Consider the following 17,489-nt stretch of genomic DNA (forward strand, 5'->3'; position numbering starts at 1 on the left):
CCGAGGAAGAGGGAGCTCTTCCTGACATGTTTGAGGAATTGGGGGACGTCATTAATTTGGCGGACAGGATGAATTACAGCGACAGGTATGCGTGGATGAAAAGGTCCCTGCATCTTGCTCAGCGTATCATGGATGACACCTTCACGCAGCTTGGGACAGCGGTCTTCAATTCCACAGGTTATGCTCATAAGCTCCTCTCTCAACAGCAACATTTAAAGTTAGAATTCGAGAGAGCTCAGGCAGCCCAGCAGCGCGCCACTAGCGTGACACTTCGACAACAGGAGGAAAGGTGGCAGAAAGAGAAGGACTCAGCAATACATGAGCGTGACATCGCTTGGAATATTCAGAAGGCTGCCCTTGAGGATCGCCACCATAATCACAGGCAGGAATGGGAAGCAGCAATGACATCTTTACGCAGCCAACATGCTGCAGCTCTGGCAACTTTGCACAGCCAGCATGTCACGGAGGTGACCAGATTTCACCAGGAGATTATCAAGTTAAAAGAGTCTTTGTCTTCCTCTGAGATTGCCAAAGAAAAATCAGAATCCAGAGTGGCTGAATTGGAAACGAAGCGTGCATCCATGGAGGAAGAATTCACAGCTCTTCGGATGCAGTTGGCCACCCTCCAGACTTCCCAGTCCACCTTGCAAGAGCAAAAGGATCATTACTACCGGCGATACCACCGATATAAAGACAAGTATGACAATCTGAGAAATGTGATGGACACGCTTGAGTGTGAGGAGGAAGCACCCCATCCACAGATACCTATGACTGAGCCAGAGCAAAGGGATGCGCAAAAAGCCACAGAGGCAAATACGAAGGCGGACGAGGAGAAGGCAGAGGAACAGGCTGCAGCTTTACCACCCTCTGTAATCTCATAGAAGAGTTGATACATGGCTGTTGGTGTTTGGGTTTTTTTTTTGCACTGTTAGATTTTGCCAAGCTGTTTGGCCCTCACTGTAAATATCAGTGTTTTACCTCAACTTGTACTCAGTTTTTTCTGCAATTTTCCATGCTGTCCCTTGTAATACAGCAGTTTATTTTTCACATCTCCACTTAATACAAATCTTGGATTACTCCCACGGCCAACCACATGGTCTGTACTCTTTCCTTTTCCCACTCCATCACCATATCCATGGTTTGAAAGTTCATCTTTATTTTTCTTTGACGGATTCGTCCAACCTTTCTATTCACCGGGACGGTGAATGATAGTGGCGGGGAAACTGTTACCTTATCACACGACCACCTGTCGACAGGCGTTGACCACATGACGACATCTGTTGACCACATGTTGACCATGTGTCAACACAAGTTAGCCACGCGATCACACGGGTTCATCCAGGAGTACTGTCCGAGGCTGTCAACCACAGGTCGACACAGGTCAACCACAGGTCGACACAGGTCAACCACAGGTCGACACATGTCAACCACAGGTCGACACATGTTAACCACAGGTCGACACAGGTCAACCACAGGTCGACACATGTCAACCACAGGTCATCAAGAGCTGCGCACACGGAGAGTGAGCTTAGCACATGGAGCAGTCAGGAGTATTTATATTACACAGTGGTTCAGTGATACAGTGGTGCAGTGGTGCGGTGAACCAACTCACCTGCACATGGAGAATTTACACCATCGGGCTGGCGAGTCAGGGAGTCAGAAAGTCGCCGAAGCCATCAAGAGGTGCGGTGAACCAGCTCACCTGCACATGGAGAATTTATACCATCAGGCTGGCGAGTCAGGGAGTCAGGAAGTCGCCGAAGCCATCAAGAGAGCCAGCGGCGCAACGGCTATTCTCAACAGCTAAGGAGATAAGAGGATGACCAATGGGAAGAAAGAGGGGAGATTCTCAGCGAAGAAGGGACCCTCCAAGGCGGGGGATGAAGATGAAGGAGAAGGGAGAGAGAAAGGGGCGGCATTCAGCATTCGGCATTCGGCACGGGAGCGAAAGGAGGAGAGTGAGGAGAGATAGAGGCTAGAGCTACGAGCTCGCCAAGGAGCGAATGTGAGAGATTTGTGTGTACCCTTTGTCTACTATGGGGATAGACCTGTGTATTCTGGTGATTTGCGACTTGTGTATTCTTGTGACTTGCGACTTGTGACCTGGGGACACGTCCAGTGATATGTACATTGGCCAATTCGGTCACTTTCTCATCTCTCTTGTCTCTTCCGGATATGGGGATTGTTCACCAGTGTAGGATTCTCTTATTTTGCTTATGTTGTGGAGTTCACCGGTGATTGTCACTTAGCATAGTGCACTCTTACGTCGTCGTTCACTGCAGTATAGCATACGACACTCGCACACTACTGCACGGTGCGCTCTGCACGATCCATTGCATTAGAGCATTGCACAACTCATGCTTCTCACACCAGTGGCCTTTGGCCTCCGGTAACACCTCCGGAAGGATAGGAACCCCTCCCCTCAAACAAGAGGTAGGGAGTTGGACAGAGGGTGGAAAGAGAAGGTTTTTGTAAGAGAGAGGTAGGGAGTTGGAGAGAAGGTAGAAGGAGAAGGATTTTGTAAAACAGGATGAAAAGGGGAGGCCGTAGTTAGAGAGAGAAAGTAACACAGAGTGAAAAAGGGAGGCCGCATTTTAAGGGTGGTCATTTAGCGAGAGATAGTGGCACGGGATGAAAAAAGGTGGTCACACTTAGAGAGAGAAAGTGGCTCGGGGTGAAAAATGGAGGGCTCACTTAGAGAGAGAAAGTGACACTTGGGTGGAAAGAGAAGGACCCATTTAGAGAGAAAAATTGGCACCAAGGGCAGAGAGGAGGAGCCATGTAGAGAGAGAAAGTGGCACTAGGGGCAGAGAGGAGGACCCTTGTAGAAAGAGAAAGTGGCCCTCACTCAGAGGGAGAAGATGTCACCAGGAAGGAGAAGGATTAGGAGGGTGTTTTCTCATTGATCATGGTACCTCTTGATGCGTGACCCATTCACCGGGGCAGGTAGAAGTCTGCCTTCTAAAGTGGCCAAGTAGACTCCGCCACTTGGGATAAGCTTGGCAATGAGAAATGGACCTGTCCAACCACTCACAAACTTAGGTTTGTGTTTGAGAAACTTACTGGAATACAAGAGTACTAAATCTCCGACTTTGAAATTCCTTTTTCTAAGGTTCCGGTCATGCCAAGCTTTTTGTCGCTTCTGCCAAACTTCTTGAGCGAAAACTGCTTCACGTCGATGCTCTGCCAGGGCTTCCAAATCCCACAAGCGTTCCATTGTGCAGGCTTCAAGGTTGTCATTTTTGTCTGGAAGAATCCTGTGAGTGTCAAGATGAAATTCATAAGGCATAACGGCCTCCAGTCCATAGACCAGCTCGAAGGGTGAATACCCAGTACTCGCCTTGTAAGCCGTTCGATAGGCGAATAAAGCAGCTGGAAGTATGTCGTCCCAATCGGCTAGAGAATTTAGGCAAAGTCGATGCACGATCCCGCACATTGTGCGATTTGAGCTCTCAGCTAGACCATTGGCACGTGGGTAATAGGGAGATGAAAATTTGTGAACTATTTGAAGCAGGTGAACTAGTGCAGCAATGGTGTCATTTAGGAAGTGAGACCCTCTATCACTTATCAACTCAACAGGACAACCAAACCGTGAGATGATCTGGTCATATAGAAATGTGGCTACTACCTGGGCTGTACAGTTCTTGACTGCCTTGGCTTCGACCCATTTGGTTCCATAGTCGGTGGCAAGCAGAGCATACTTGTTCCCTCGGCGTGTGGCAGGAGAGATGGGTCCAATGAAATCCAATCCCCAGCGATAGAAGGGAGGCACCGGAGTGAATGGTTTGAGAGGGAGGTACTCACGCCTCGTAGGCTTGGGGCCCGCTCGTTGACATGAATCACATCTGGTCACATGAACATGGCAGTCGCGGAAGAGCTTGGGCCACCAGAACCCTGCTCGCATGATCTTACGAGCAGTACCATCTGAGGCCATATGCCCTCCACCTATGCCAGCATGTGCCTCTTTAAGAATGGATTGTGTCTCATGTGGAAGCACACACCGCCTCAAGATCTGATCCTTCCCAAGCTTGTATAATTGACCTGCAATCAACTTAAAAGGAGCAGCTTGAAGGATCCGTTTGTGTTTCTCTGTTGGAGTTAATCCTGGAGGAAAGCCACCTGTAGACAAGAGGTGTACGATGTTGGCATACCATGGTGGGAAGCAGTCCACCGCAAATAGGCATTCATCAGGTAGTTCTGTTATTCCGAACAAGCCCGCATCAGGTAAGTCATCAGTGATACCACTGGCTGGTTCCCCGGAATGTAACCTAGACAAGTGGTCTGCAGGTTGATGCAGTCTCCCAGCCCTCACCACAATGTCGAATTCAAATTCTTGAAAGAGAAGAATCCATCTGCTTATCCGGCCACCAAGAGTAGGCTTATTCAATAAATACTTAAGAGCTTGATGATTAGTGATGATCACAAACTTGTTGCCCAAGAGGTAGTGACGATACTTGGTCATGGCATAAACCATGCCGAGACCCTCCCTTTCTGTGGTACTGTAATTGCGTTCTGCTCCATTGAGTTGTCGACTCGCGAAGTAGATGGGCAAATCAATCTTAGTATCCTGGTTAGGTTGGGCCAGTATAGCACCTACTGCCCACCCACTAGCATCCACATGGACATGAAAAATTACATCCCAATCAGGCTGCCTGAGGATGGGGGCCTTCACGAGGCGATGCTTGAGATCATCAAAGGCTAGTTGTTGTGGGGTGGCCCAGACAAACGATCGGTCTTGATGTAGGAGTTCTGTCAGTGCAATAGCAATGTCGGCATAGAAACGTATGAACCTTCGGTAATATCCTACATGCCCTAAGAAGGACTTCACCTCTTTGGGTGTACGAGGGATGGGCAATGAGATGATCACCTCTACCTTTGCGGGATCCGTGGTCATGCCCTCAGCAGAAACAATATGACCAAGGAGAACACCTCGGAGTGCGAGAAAGAAACATTTGTCAGGGTTCAAACACAAGCGCACTTCTCTGCACTTATCAAAGACCCATCTCAACTTATGTAGATGATCATTTTGTATGGCCGGATCAAGATGGGAGGCCGATTTACCATTAAAAACAGAGAAGTCATCTAGAAATACCTCAAGAAACTTGCCGATATTCTCTTGAAAGAGTTTGGTTACAAGTCGTTGAAAGGTTGCCGGGGCATTACATAGTCCAAAGGGCATCATTCGGTAGGCGTATGTTCCCCATTGAGTGACAAAGTTAGTCTTGGGCTGATCCTGTTCTTTCACTCGAACTTGGTTGTACCCGCCATATCCATCCATGAATGAGTATAAAGCATGTCCTGCCACTGTCTCCAACACTCTGTCTGTGAAAGGAAGAGGGAACCTATCACGTCGTGTTACAGCATTCAAACTCCGATAGTCAACACATATTCTAAGTTTGCCGGTCTCTCTTTTGGGTACAATGACAATTCCACTGACCCAATCGGAGTAATCCACTGGGTAGATTAATCCTGCTTGCTCCATTTTCTGTATATCTGTTTGGACTGCCTTGCCGTAGTTGGGATTCATGCGGTATGGACCTTTAATCACAGGGTCTGCATCGGGATATAAGTTGATGCTATGCTCCATGAAATCAGCGGGCACCCCCTTCAGATCCTTGTAGGACCAAGCAAAGACATCCACAAATTCTTTAAAAAGGTCGGTGACTGCACCTAGAAGATAGTCATGTTCCCAGACCCAAGTGGCTAACTTCAAATGCCTGGGTTGGTCCTCACTTCCAATGTTGAGATACCGCCAGTTCCGTGCCTCATCAACAGGGGCAATGCATTGGGATGTTAAGGTACTTGGTTCACCCATTCTCAGTCCTGTATGTGGAGTATCTTCAAGGGGAAAGTCCCCCTCCACTTCTCTCAACCAAGATGAGGGGTAAGTAACTGGGGGGTTCTCAGGCATTGATTGAGATGTAGAATCAGTAGATGTTGCAGATGCTGTGTGCCTTCGATGCCTCGGTGACTGTTTCAGCATGCCCCGGTAAGGTAAGCCTTCCACCTCATAAGTGGTTTCCGGACGGTCTTGAATTGAGGGGTGGTCGGCTTCTGATAAGAAAAGGTCAAGCAAAGTGAGATCGGCCATGTCCTCATCTCTGTATCATCCGGTATGCACCCTGGGTCCGCCCAAGACCTTAAGCTGTTGGTGGTGATTCTCCTCAAGTTCAGCAATGTCTATGTCACTTTCGTCTAAATCACTATCATCATCAGTCTCGTCTTCATTAGTGTTCCTGTTTTCTCTATCACCATCATTGCACTTAGCAGCACCATGGTTGTACACCGTAGTACCATGGTTGTGCACTGTAATACCATGATTGTACTCTGAAGTACCATTGGTGGGTTGTGCCCTACTAGCCTCGTCCCTAGTAGATCCTTCATTGTATCCTATAGTATTGTCAGCATCATTTTGACCAATGTCCTCCATGTCGGCCACTGGACGATCCTCAATGTTTACTACAGTACCATCATTGTCCTCAGTACGATCTGTGGTGTCCACTGTAGTACCCCTAGTGGCCATTCTCTTATACATGTGTGGACTATTGCAAAGTCCAAAGGGCATCCTTTCGTAAACTAGTTCAGCCAGACCCTGTCGTTCTGGGTGGATTTCTGATACTGCAAGTAGGTGTTCTTCTTGATCTTCTTGTTAGCATAGTTCCACCATGTTGACCGCTAATGAGCCCAGGGCTCCCATCCAATCCAAAATGACAGCCTCCTCGTCTTCTTGATCAGCCCGATCCAACAAGTAGGTCAAACTTTCAAATCCTTCTAGGGTTGTCTCCTCATTGATACCTTGGTCACCACCCCTGGGCCAGTCCCCACAGGCCCAATGCTCCTCTTCGACTCCGGCTTGTTCTTCAAAATCCTCCTCTCCTAGTTCTATTGGTATGTGCCTTGCCTGCCCTGTGACCATATCTATTTCGAGGGATGTCGATCCCAGGGGCAATCGAACTTCATCAGTTGACCAATCCTGAATGGCTTTTGAAGACCGCAACCATGGCCGACCAAGAAGTAGAGGGTAAGTTTGTTCATTTTCGGTCATATCAAGGACAACAAAATTGGAGAGAAAAGTTATTCCGCCAATCTTCATGTGAACACCTTTGACTGCACCCATTGGTTTTACTCTGCGTTGATCAGCCATGCGTACCTGAAAGTGAACATCACTTGTCAACTTCAACCCTAGTTTCTAGAGTGTACCTTTTGGCATAATGTTCACAGCCGCCCCACCATCGAGGAAGACGTCCTTCAGCTCCACTCCATGGATCTCCACGGTGAGCTTGGGACTTTGTTCACAAGTGAGGGCAGCGTAGGTAGAGAAGTGGTCCGGTGTAGACCCATGCTGAGCCGGTAATGTCTCTGGTGGTGGCCCACTCGGAGTAGATCCCTTGTGTCGACCCCCTGGGAGGCGATTCAGGAATGTGATAGTCTGATGCTTGATTTGGGGGGATAATAGGCAAAGTTGTCGTAGAGTGAGGTTGGGTTTGAAACTCATAAGATCTTCAAACAAGGAGTAGTGGTGGACACTAGCATTAGCCTTTTGTAACTTCATCCTCCTAGCCTCTGGCCGAGGGTCGAAGCTTACACGAGGATGTGGATGTAGGTCTGAACTGTGAGTCATTGTCTCCAGTGGTTTCTCTTCCATTACTCCTTTCCCTTTTTCCTGAGCAGAACTAGATCTTGTCCCCATAGCCTCTTCTCTGTTGAGTGCTGTTGAGGACAAAGTGGGAGGACCTACTCGTGCCTCCTTATCCCGGTACTGTCCGAGGGTTGTCACTTCTGTTGCAAACCTCACAGTTCTGGACTTGCGGGATGGAAGCTGAGGTGTGCTACCTTCATCTTCAGAACTTGTTTGAAGATCTCTCGTGACACCCTTTACTACCTCTTGATACCTCAAAGGCATAGAGTGATCCCCCGAGGATGAGGCACTCCCAGAGTTAGTGGTTGACCTTAATGGTTGTGGGCCCTTCGAGTTTGTTTCTGAATCACTATCAGAAGCCAGCATGGGTGGTCTATTCCTGGGCGTACTGTGTACCTTGGAGGAGGAGAATGACCTCGATGGGAGAACACTTGTCGAACTCATTGGTGCTGAGGTCTCCGGTGCTGACTCTGAGTCACCCTTACATTTGTCACCTTTTGTATGTGACCGTGTCACAGCGCCCAACACTGCGCCAATCAAATGGGGATTGTTGCCCTCCCCCGCCACTACTACATCAACCATATTCACTTGGGATGCGGGTTCCACTCTTCTATTGGGACAATCTCTGGTATAGTGGTCATTTGTGTTGCACTGTGTACAAGAGGGTCCCCCGAACGGCTGTGTACAATCATCTTGGTAGTGGCCGTACTCGCCACATCTGTAACACATGATGGGTCTTCTAAAGTTTGTACCCCTGCCTGCACCTCCGCGTCCACCTCTGAAACCACCCCTTCGACCGCGTTGATAAGAGGGTCCATAGCCACCTCCTGACATAGGTGGTTGGTACGGGGCATAGTATGGCTGAGGATAGAAATAAGGGGAACCAATTGAATTGGGGGCAGGAGCTTGGAGCAAAGGGGGAGTCGGAAGCAATGGAGGTGGCATGACAGGAGGAGGAGGTGGCTCAGATGCTCGTGCAAGAGGGGGAGCAGGAGATACTTCTGCTGGACCAGAAGTTATGGGTACCGTTCTGTTGACTGCAGCAACCAGAGGTTCCCCCGAGGTATACTCTGGAAGAAGCTTCCTTAATCCTTTAAGGTACCTACACTCAGAGGCATCATGTCCATGGATCTCACAAAATGTACAAAATGAGGTAGAAGTAGGTACCTTTCGCTTGGAGGGGCACTCCCAGTAACCATGGTTAGAACCCTTGCATTCGGTGCACCAAAGGCCACTTCGAATTTGGGCCTCAAAGGACGATTGGCCATCCACCTTTATTCTATCTTTCAGGCCTTCTTTGATTTCTTCTAACTCCTTCTTGAGTTGCTGCCATGCGGATGATCCCTCCTCTCTTGGGAGTTGGGTGGTCGTATTCGTTGATGAGGCAAAGCTTAACTGTGACCGTTCCATCTTGACAGCTTCTTTTAGGAAGTCTTGAAGTGAGGCATGTTCAGGGAGTTTATCCACCAACCTTATAGCAATGGAAGGGGGTAATGCTTTCAAAAACCATCCCTTCATAACAGCATCATTAGGTGGCACAGACATCTTTGCCGCCAAGACCCTCATCCTTGTGTACATCTCAGAGATGCTTTCTCTAGGCTTCATGGTGTCAGTAGACAACTCTTGGACAATCATGTGTTCGAATTTTTCCAACTTGAAAGTGCGTAAGAATTCCTCCCTTAGGTCTGTCCACGTCTGGAAGTGGTCCGGAGGAAATTGACTGTACCATACATCCGCTGCATCCTCCAATGACGAAGGAAAGATGTGAAGGAACGCATGCTCATTCTCCACACCTTTAGCTTTACATGCTGTGAGGAACTTCCTCACATGAGCTTCCGCATCCTCATGGAGGTGGCCTTTGAACTTTTGAGTCTTCACGTGGACCTTGTTGAGTAGCTCAAGAAGTCTAGCTCTGTCTGGGGGACTGAGAACGGCCATCCCCACCCGAGAGGTTGGAGAAGATGCAAGAGTTGGAGGGAGTCCTGATGAGGCTGTAATGAGTGTTGGTGTTCCCAAGGAGGAGACCACCCCGACAACTCCTCCTGTGGAGGACCACAATGGGGAAGTCACTACTGATGTAGTCATAGAGGGAGTGTACCCAGATGGTAGCGCGTAAGTGGGGGGTCTCGGTGTTGCAGAGCGAAAGGGTGAGAACATGGAAGATGTGGGGGTGAAAGAGGATGGGAGAGCATTTGGGAAAGAGAGGGACGGAGCTGAAGTCATGGATGAGTAGGCAGAAGGGAAGGAAGGAGGTGGTGGAAAAGGCAACACCGGTGTGGATGGAAAGGGAGATGAAACCATCGTGGCAGGTAAAGGCATGGCCGGAGCAAAAGTACCCCCCAATGGAATAGATGTAGAAGAAGGATTAGCTAGGAGCCCGGAGCTATGCATAACAGATGAGGTCGCAGCTTGTCCACAAGAGGTTGAGGCAGGAGCAGATGGAGTCACCACTCCGGTAGAAGAGGTGGTTGATGAAGACATCGTTGCAGGAAGAGAAGAGGGGCTTCCTTGACCTTGATGAGTCCCTGAGGAGCCCTCGTCCTTAGTACCCTCTTCTTTCACCTGTTCTCCGCTTTGCACTTCTTCTTCTCCGGAGTCCGGATCTGACCACCAGGGTCCCTGTTGATCCAAGTCAATGAGAGTGTCGATGAAGTTACTTGCTCTGGCTACTGCTCCAGTGGGCTCACTTTGTGCTCGAGTTGAGGGCTTCGCAAACTTACGTCGCACGTAATGCTTCTTGTACCTAGTTTGGTCTGCCGGAAGTCTTTTCTCCACTCTCCTCAAGTACCTCCTAGTTCTCTCACTAGCTCCTTCAAAGGTTTCAGAACTACTCGGCATAAGACCTCTCTTTAGGACCCTAGATCACGACTTCTCTCATGCTACTCAATACCAGCAGTGTCCCACCGTGATCGCCATAAACTGTTTGAGGGGAGGGGTTCCTATCCTTCCGGAGGTGTTACCGGAGGCCAAAGGCCACTGGTGTGAGAAGCATGAGTTGTGCAATGCTCTAATGCAATGGATCGTGCAGAGCGCACCGTGCAGTAGTGTGCGAGTGTCGTATGCTATACTGCAGTAGTGTGCGAGTGTCGTATGCTATACTGTAGTGAACGACGACGTACGAGTGCACTATGCTAAGTGACAATCACCGGTGAACTCCACAACATAAGCAAAATAAGAAAATCCTACACTGGTGAACAATCCCCATATCCGGAAGAGACAAGAGAGGTGAGAAAGTGACCGAATTGGCCAATGTACATATCACTGGACGTGTCCCCAGGTCACAAGTCGCAAGTCACAAGAATACACAAGTCACAAATCACCAGATACACAGGTCTATCCCCATAGTAGACAAAGGGTACACACAAGTCTCTCACATTCGCTCCTTGGCGAGCTCGTAGCTCTAGCCTCTATCTCTCCTCACTCTCCTCCCTTTCGCTCCCCTGCCGAATGCCGAATCCCTCCCCCTCTCTCTCCCTTCTCCTTCATCCTCATCCCCCGCCTTGGAGGGTCCCTTCTTCGCTGAGAATCTCCCCTCTTTCTTCCCATTGGTCATCCTCTTATCTCCTTAGCTGTTGAGGATAGCCGTTGCGCCGCTGGCTCTCTTGATGGCTTCGGCGACTTCCTGACTCCCTGACTCGCCAGCCTGATGGTATAAATTCTCCATGTGCAGGCGAGCTGGTTCACCGCACCTCTTGATGGCTTCGGCGACTTTCTGACTCCCTGACTCGCCAACCCGATGGTGTAAATTCTCCATGTGCAAGTGAGCTGTTTCACCGCACCACTGCACCACTGTATCACTGAACCACTGTGTAATATAAATACTCCTGACTGCTCCATGTGCTAAGCTCACTCTCCATGTGCGCAGCTCTTGATGACCTGTGGTTGACATGTGTCGACCTGTGGTTGACCTGTGTCGACCTGTGGTTAACATGTGTCGACCTGTGGTTGACAGCCTCGGACAGTACTCCTGGATGAACCCGTGTGATCGCGTGGCTAACTTGTGTTGACACATGGTCAACATGTGGTCAACAGATGTCGTCATGTGGTCAACGCCTGTCGACAGGTGGTCGTGTGATAAGGTAACAGTATCAAGGAACAAGACTCAAACTGACTAAAAATGGATCACACAAACTCAGAGAGAACCCAAGAACTAAACAGCCCAAGACTAGAAAACTTTAGATCTGAACTTCTCTTAACAACTCAGAGAACAGTCAGCCTCAAAAAGATACGAACCCACAGCCCACATGCCCACATGAAGGCTATCTTCCCATTTCTATCCGTAGCCTGATCAACCACAAATGCTAGTATTTGGTTCCTCTTTTCACACCAACCAATATCCAAGCAGCCCGCATGTCAAAGAGGAGTTTCACCTCTGTCCATAGAGCATCCAGCTCTTTATTCACTCTCTTGTGCTCATGCAGCTCCAGAACCAACCAGAAAATTGCATATTCAAACTGAAGGCAGTCACCCAGCTAAGCAATAGAGATGTCCATATTCCATAGCTTCCAGCCAAGTAACTTTCGACCTCTCCAGCAGCCTCTAAGCTTACCACAGCTTCCCTCCCCTTCACATGATGATCATAGCCTCTTGGTTCCTCCTCTGCTCATGGAGCATTCAGCTCATATATAGTGACCAACTCCATCCAGCACCTACAACAAAAGCCACGACCCTCAAGCCAGATCCGCAGCTTCCAGCTAAGCAACAGCCCCATGCTCGTCACGTACAAGCCCAAACTCTCCAACAGACTTTTAGCTCACGTATTTACTTCTTCAATTCTACCCGTGGATGTTCACAGAGTATCACGGTGCCTTTCTCCTTCACCAGCTATAGTATCCGACGTCTCCTCCATCTAGAAGCCTTCGACCAGTCAGATACGACACTACAACCGCACCTCTTTGTTGCTCACAAAGCTCATGTGTCACCCTGGTCCTCCAGCCTTCTTCAAAGACGCCTCAAACAACTTCCTCAGCCTCTTCTATTGCTCATAGTGCATAATCTCTGTCACTCGACATATTCTGCCCAAGCCCCCATAATAGCGACGCTTCCCCACAGAACTGAGAAACCCATGGTGTCTTCTGTTCATTTGTCGCCCAAAGTCCTCTCCCCAGCCCACATCATCAACTACCACAGCCAAGTTACTACAAGACTTCAGTAAGCACTAACAGCCCGTAATCCGTTACATGATCACAATCATCACCGCATCTTCTCTTGCTCATGGAGCCCCCAGCTCTTGCCAGGCTCTCCCACTGCACAGTACCCACACCACAACCCAAAACAAGAAGCTCTGCATCTCCATGGAAGAGACAACCTCTCCCAGCCAAGCTCCTTCAGCCTGTTGCTTACAAGCTCACCTTCTCTGTCGCTCACAAACCTCTCCGCATACCCAGACCAGACCCCTCAATCAAAAGGCCTCCAACAATCTATAGTAAAGACGCCCTCTAGAAAACTCCATCCACACCTTCTTCTCGCCTCTCAGCTTGCGTGTCCATTCCCTATGTGCTCATGAAAACTTTTCAAATTCTCCTTCACGCCCAAGCTTCACGTACATGCCAACACCCCCAATCCAGAAGCTTATCTTCCTTCATCACGTCATGTCTTTTTGTATAAGCCATGTCATTCTTGATTGTTTGCCTTTTTACCACTCTCAAAACTTTCCTCCAAAACTTAGACCAAGGCTTTAATACCCAAACCATAGACTTAGTGGATACTAATGCATGCCACAAGCACTTAGTATCTGATTGCCCACCGACTATCCACATATGATAAATATAATCCCAACACACTAGATACAAGGCATCCACGACAAAAGATGCTCATGCTTTCATGCTCATATGGCTCGGGACTACCATGGAAAAACATTTGTCATCCCACACAAACACACAGTCACACACTGGATACCATGCTCTAGATTACCCTGGTGCAACCGCACTGCACATTTCCCTTTCCCCAAAAGTCCCTGTAAAAAGCAACTAAAATCTCAGAAAAATATTTACATCAGTATAAGTCTCTTTATGAGAGTGTCCATAAACTCAAAACTACCACCCACATAGCTATGCATTTTCAGTCAGTTCGTGGGAAGTTACTTTGAGTCTTGTTCCTGAATACGTGCTCTGGAGCCAGGTGCATAAGCTCATCACTTGGAGCCCACACTGTTTGCTGATCCTACTTGTCCTGGTTTCAGTTTGTGTTTCATAAGTACTCTTTTGAAGTTGAATATGATTCTGTCTTTTTAGTTAGACTCAGAGGTACTCGGAGTTCTTTTTATGGTTTCCAGATTGAGGTATTTTTTAGTGAGGCTCATGGAAACTATTGGTTGTTGCATCTTCGAGTAATAGAAGAAGAATGGGAAGGAATAACTCTGATAGATGAGGAGGATCTCCCTGAATTTATCTTGCATCTAGAGTTTTGTGAAGAGGAAGGCTTCATGTGAATGGGCATTGAATCTCTCAGAAAAGATCTAATAGTCTTATGAGCTTATCTTTCACTTTTTTTCCACTCTCTCTATCTTCCTTCTTTTCTCTTATCATCGTCTCCATAGAGAGGCTCAGGGGGCAGGACCCAGGATCCCAGTTGCTTAGTTACAGGTTTGAGAGCGTGCGCCTTGAGCTTTAGGACACGGAGGTTCAATGGGCTGAGTTCTCCTATCACTCCTCCTGGGCCCGGTGGGTACAGCAGGGGGACAGGATGACGAAGCAGTTCTTTTAGACCACTGGACCTAGATCAGCAAGCACACTGCTGCAACGTTTACAGGATCTATAGGGCATTATGCACATTGATCCATAGGAGATTCTAGAGCTAACTACAGTTTTCTACAGTCAGCTTTTTCAGACGGAGAGGATGACTCCAGCTTGTCTTGTGGCCCGTGAGCTAGTTTAGGACCATGTTCCGACGGTAGTCTTGCGGGAGTTGTCTAGGAGTCTGGAGGAGCCTTTCATGGATGAGGTTCCGACCCAGAAGTGTCTTGGCGAAGATGGCTCGACTCTGGCCTTCTTCCTGAACTTCTGGGAGATCATTTCCACCCCTTTCCGCCTAGCGTGCCAGGAGATCTTCGACACGGGCTCCCTTCCTCAATCCCTGAGCATGGGGTGGATTTGTTTGATCCCAAAGGGGGGAGATAGGGTCAGACATTCGGCTGTGGAGATCGATTACCTTGCTTGATACCGCACACAAGATCCACGCCAAGGTCTTGAGTTTGCAGTTAAGGCCTCATCTCATCGACATCATCCACGATACACAGACTGGGTTTGTTCAAGAGCGCAGCATCTTGGACAACATCTTCACGTTCTAGGAGGCAGTGGATTGGGCCAGGGAGGAGTCACAGCATTTGGCCATCCTTCTCTAGGATTTTGACAAGGCTTATGACCGGGTGGAGTGGTCTTTCCTGGAGGGTACTATGCAGAGGTTGGGTTTTTTAGACACATGGATTAAAGGAGTTTTTGCGCTTTAGGTGGGGAGCTCTAGTTAGATGCTTGTCGCTAGACACACGGGTGAGGCCTTTCCCCTCTCTTGCTCAGTCTACTAGGGTTGTCCCTTTGCTCCCTTTCTCTTCTTGTTTGTGGGAGAGGCTTTGGCTACTACTTGAGATTGCAGATAGTGGGCCTCACAGGGTTGAGGCTCCCAATCAGACAGGAGGAGCTGCTAGACTCTGAGTTTATAGACGACACGGCCTTGTACATAGAGGGTGCCACAATGAGCTTGGAGAGAGTCAGGGGAGTCCTAGCTATCTACTATGAGGCCTCGGGTGCACAGATCAACTGGACAAAATCCATCGGTTTCTTCACAGGCTCTAAGGAGACACAAGAGATTCGAGAGTGGAGGAACGACTTTGGCTTCCGTTGGATACCACGGGGCCAGATAGCGAGATACCTCGGATGCCAAGTGGGTATTGATATTGCAATAGAGCAGTAGATCACCCCGATCCTCGAGAGTGTTTGGCGCAAGCTTCTCTACTGGAGCTTGGACAAACTCTCCCAGCAGGCCGTGCCCTAGTGGCAAACCAGAACCTTCTTGCCATGACTTGGTATATCGCTTCCTGTTGGTGCTTTCACAGAGGGTGCATTGGGAAGCTCCAATGGCTGGTTCAGAATTTTCCTTGGGCAGGATCGGATGGCACGAGGATTACTAGAGCTCGGGTCGCTTGGCAGACGGTGATCATGCCGTAGGCATTGGGAGGCTTCGGTATCATTGATCCGAAGATGCAAAGTAGAGCCCTCTTGGGCAAGTTGGTTATGCGCAGCCTCACCTCGGGCAGCACAGAGCCTTGGAAGCTCCTCTTACAGCGAGGGCTTCTTAGGAACACCCCACGCACTGGGGGAAGTGGCAGCATTCACATAGATGGATCTTCTCATAGGCCCCCCTTACGGGGAAGGGTTCCTCCTTGATGAGGAGCCTTCATAGGGTCTGGCAAAGATTAGCAGGGGGGCCTCATCCGTGCTGCTCAGCCCCGTTGCAGAGAGGAGCTCGAGCGTCAGCTCCTTGTTTGGCACCCAGAGATCAGGGATCAGGATGGGTGTGTGCTTGGGCAGCGGACTCACATTGGTTAGGCACAGTGGGATAGTGGCCCACAGCCTACTCCTTTGACAGATGGAGTAGACTACCCATGGAGGCAGAGGCGAGGCTTGGAGCCTTAGCGCATTTGCGAGGGGCTGGGTAGCGGATGAGGGTGCTTGACGTAGCCATCCCTAAGTCATGGTGGGAGGGACTTTGCGTGTGGATGGATAGCAGATGGTTGGGTCAGTTTTCTCGGACTAGGGTCTCCTTGAGGATGATGAGGCAACGAGGTAGCACGCAGCCTGGTTATTTCCATGTGGGACCTGGAGGACTACTTCAGGCACTCACTGAGAGAGATCCAGAGATGGATGGGAGTCTGGATGGGATTCATTGACAGATGATCAGAGTGGTGGGCCAATTGGGGAAGGAGTGGCACATTGATCCTCCCAACATCCCAGAGCAATATGCCGCCGGATGGTGCCTCTGGCTTTAGAAGGGTAGACCCTTGAGGGAGGTCAAGTGGGATCCCGGAGAAAGGTTTTGCCCCTCCAGGATCGGCCTCGCCGAGTAGGTGGACAAGGTGCCCTTTTTTTCCTACACCGTATAGATTGGAAGGAGGCTTTAGATGGACTCTTCAATTTCGACCCCTTATAGGGAGAGGCATTGGTGGCCCAGAGAGTGCCCCACGAGGTCTGCCGCTCCAGGTTTTGGACATGTTTATGGTCTAGTTTGCGGCTGAGGAAGATCTCCTACTTCTTCTGGCTGGCCGTCCACAAAGGCTTGCCCATTGGCCCATGGTTGCAGCAGATGGAGAAGCAGTGTCACTGTTGCTCTACTACTTTTCTAGAGATGATCCCTCACTGCCTCTAGAGCTATCATAGAGTAGCGAGGATTTGGACGGGAGCCCTTAGAATTATGACCCGCATGCAGAGCCTTCAGAGAGACTACACCTAGGGAATGGTGGCTTGGTTGACCGAGGGAGGTCACGCGCTCATTGATGAGGCCTCTCTAGCTTACCGAATACAGGGTCATAGCATTTAGAGGATAGAGCTCCATGAGGCGGCGGTCCCTCCTAGTAGCTCGGATCCTCATCTCCTCCGAAGGATAGCGTGTGGGAGGTAGTAGCCAGTATCACGGCATGGAACATTTGGGTTGCTTGCTATAGTCTGGTTGTCAAAAACTCTATCTCTAATTTACAAAGCTCTATTCCATACGTGGATACAACTCACGGGCGATGGCATATGATTGTTCCACCCAGCCAAATTCTCAAGGATAGTAAATCGTCAGATACATATATTCCTTCGTTATTTTCCTTCATACTTGTCCATGAGACCCTCAATTCCCTAGATAGTTCTCCTTG

At 49.2% G+C, this 17,489-nt stretch overlaps 1 protein-coding gene across 1 annotated transcript in view; it reads right to left on the minus strand.

Moving 5' to 3' along the window:
• LOC147884400 (MLO-like protein 11) overlaps positions 1-17,489 on the minus strand; it is a 287,986-nt gene that overhangs the window by 72,545 nt on the left and 197,952 nt on the right. The window lies entirely within an intron of this gene.

The sequence above is a fragment of the Dipteris shenzhenensis genome, chromosome 27, assembly GCF_047967505.1.
Source record: "Dipteris shenzhenensis isolate YYH24624 ecotype China chromosome 27, Dip_SZ_1.0, whole genome shotgun sequence".
In the NCBI taxonomy this organism is placed as follows: Eukaryota; Viridiplantae; Streptophyta; class Polypodiopsida; order Gleicheniales; family Dipteridaceae; genus Dipteris; species Dipteris shenzhenensis.